This window comes from Chaetura pelagica, unplaced genomic scaffold (genome assembly GCF_000747805.2).
Source record: "Chaetura pelagica isolate M959 unplaced genomic scaffold, ChaPel_1.0 scaffold90, whole genome shotgun sequence".
NCBI classification, from domain to species: Eukaryota; Metazoa; Chordata; class Aves; order Apodiformes; family Apodidae; genus Chaetura; species Chaetura pelagica.
In genome coordinates this window covers 5,692,716-5,695,761 of record NW_009953496.1, presented here as the reverse complement: position 1 = coordinate 5,695,761, position 3,046 = coordinate 5,692,716, and the positions used below count along the sequence as shown (strand labels likewise).

At 35.3% G+C, this 3,046-nt stretch overlaps 1 protein-coding gene across 1 annotated transcript in view; it reads left to right on the top strand.

Moving 5' to 3' along the window:
- Positions 1 to 3,046, top strand: part of EPB41L2 (erythrocyte membrane protein band 4.1-like 2) — a 59,507-nt gene that overhangs the window by 42,353 nt on the left and 14,108 nt on the right. The gene's annotated exons all lie outside the window — the stretch shown is intronic.

Genomic DNA, 3,046 nt, shown 5'->3' with positions numbered 1-3,046 from the left:
TTCCCTACAACCCTGTATGTAGTATAGTAAATGCATCTTGTCCTTTAGTTAATGCTTCCTTGCCTAATGTAGTATTTGTTTGTGCTAAGTGTCCATTAACTGTTTACCACTTACTATTGGACCTGTCTTTCAATAATGGAATGTATTTCTTCTACAAGAACCAAATTGGAATAATTGGCAAAAAATTGAGATGGGGACGGTGTTTCCTGTGTGTTAAGGACAGCTTAAATTTCACTCTGATTTACTCAGATTGATGGAGATAACTTCAGTGATGGTAGAACTTTTTCCTCCTTTTCCCTCTCTTTAACTCTGCATGGAGAGCTTGTGCATAAACACATGCACAGCCTGTGTGTTGTTCCAGAAGGACCTTACATGATTAGTTATTTTACAGTGTTGACTAATTTGGGATATATAAAATTTACTTGCCATAATCTCTGAAGTCTGTAAAATCTGTATCTGCTTTTTCTCTTTACTTCCTTCCTGACTGAACCTTAAAACAAAAGTTGCAAACAATTTTCTACAGATATCATCCTGAATGCTTGTGACAAGAAAAATACCCAAGTAAATTTCTCTTCCTGTTGTGAAACTTCTAGTTTTATGAGGAGTTATTTCCTACTTGTTTTATAGAGAAGAGCAAATCAGTCTTCAAAAGCAAACTATTATTCTCTGTTGTTACCGCTTTCTTTCACCATTGTCCCTTCCCCACCTTAGATGTGTTGTTGTCCTATCCCATTAAATTCTTAAATATTCTCTTCAGTCCTCAGAGAGGCAAGCTTTCAACTAAGCTTGCTTGATGCTACCAAAGGATGTTTTTTTTTTATAGGACATTGTTTCAATAAGATACCTAAGCAATCTGAAATGTATGTGCATACAGATAAACAGTCATTGACTATATAGATCACTTCTTTAATGACTATTTTGTTTGTGCTTACTGCCAAGAAATTATTTCTCAAATTTCTGACTATTTCTACCCATAGTGGTTTATGTATAGATACAAATGTTGGTCAAATTTTCGAATGTCCACAAGACATTGGTTCAGAGAAGAGCTATAAATGTCTTTTTTGTTAAAACAGGCATTAATGTAAAAGTTTAACTTTATGTGGTTGTGTGTGTTTTCTGTGTTTTTTTTTTGTATTGAAGTTGAGGCCACACCAAGTTTTTTTAATCTCTACAATAGGTGTGTTTTTTTTCCTCCTTTAGTATGTTCTGTCACTTTCAGCTGGTTTGGTTTTGTTTATGTATCGTGTGTGTCTGTGTCATTGCTTGTTGATTTACACTGGTTTTATAAAATGAAAACCAAATAGAAAAAAGGAGACCACATTTTCCAAGTGAAAACGCTGCCTGGGAAGGAGAAGCAGTGGACTGCAATGCCATGGATTGCTGGAGCAAAACCAGAGGAAACCGATAAGGTGGCTGCCCTGAAACCTACTGCCTTTTTGCTGTATCTGTGGGCTAGCTTTGGCACTTCTTTCTTTTTCTTTTTTTTTTCCCTGATGGAGATATTTTTTTAAGCCTGTGCTGAAAGGAGACAGTTGAGTTGTAAACAGATCTGTGTGTATATATACACCCATATTTATGAATGCCAGCAACATTCTGCTTGAACACCAGTCTAGTTGTGAATAGCTACTATTTGAAAAAAACCCACTTTTTTTCACTGGAAAACTATGTATTTTACATGACTAGGATGACCGCAGAACGTGTTTCTATACCAGATGGAATTAATAGTTTGATAGTTATTTGACACTTCACACAAACTTTGTTTTCCGTGTTCACTATGTAATCATTCAAATCAGTAATGCTGTAGAAGCAGTTTCATCTCAAAGGCAACTTAGTTCTGAATTTCTCCATGCTTCTGTACCTCTTTTCTCATTCAGGAAATGAGGGAAGTTTTCTCCTCTGTAAGCTGGTTTAACCTCTGCGCAGTTAAAAGCACTATGTAACTGGTGGGACTACTAGCAGTGTGATAGTGATAACAGGTAGCAATTGTGATGTTGCTTTTTTACATCACTTTTGGACTATTTCCACCACCTAGGAAATTAGATTAAAGGTTTATGTAAAGCTGTCAGTCCCGTTTCAGTAACATAGATAAATACGAGGTTTGGGAAACTGTATTTCTGTCCCAAAGTATTTGTTGGTGGATAGAGATAGTAGAGAAGTTTGTGTTCAAGTGTTTTGTTACCCTCAATTTATAAACTTGCTGGTATTAGTAGAAAAATACATTACTCAGTCCTATTGCTGGACTGCTTCTTTCCTTGCCTGTCTTTTAGGATAGTTGGATGAGAATAAGGCAGGGACATTACTGCTTATATTCTCTCTTTTCTTTCTTCTTTTGCTCTAGTGAAAATACTGGCAAATAAGTTATTTTCTGTGTATGAGAAATGTTATTTTGGCTGCATCTAGTTTGTGCCAAAGTACTTCTGTATCACCATACTCCCACAAATGCACAGCATCTGTGACTTAATTATAACAGAAAATGTGACACACATATGTGTGTCACAAATAAATATGTGAAATGTTATGTTATGGATACCCACAATATTTTTTTTGTTTTATCCACTCCCTGTCCCCAGTGCTTGTGAACAGTATTTCATATTAATGTATATGATTATGTACCAGAAGGAATTTGCCAGGAATTTAAACATCTTCACAGGCTTACACATTATTATAACTACAGTAATTCAATGAACTATGCCAATTCTGTCTATACATTTAATAATTTCCACTAAATGCTTCCATCAAACAACAGGGGTTACATTATCAAGCAAATTGTGTGATTGGGCTTTTCCTTTCAAAAGATTAGAAGACCTAAATATTTGGAAGTGGTAAAAACAAAAAGATTGGTGGTGCCTGTCTTTAATTATAAATTTATGTGTGGAGGGGGTGAGAGACACAAAATATTAAGAATTCAGGCCCCTCCCCTTTTTTTTTCTTACTGCTTTGGGTGGTTAGAAAATGTAGTACCAGAAAAGCTGTATCATGAATATTTTTGTTTTTTCATGTAGTCTCTTGATAGATGAACATCTAATGGGTGTGGTAAACTAGGGAA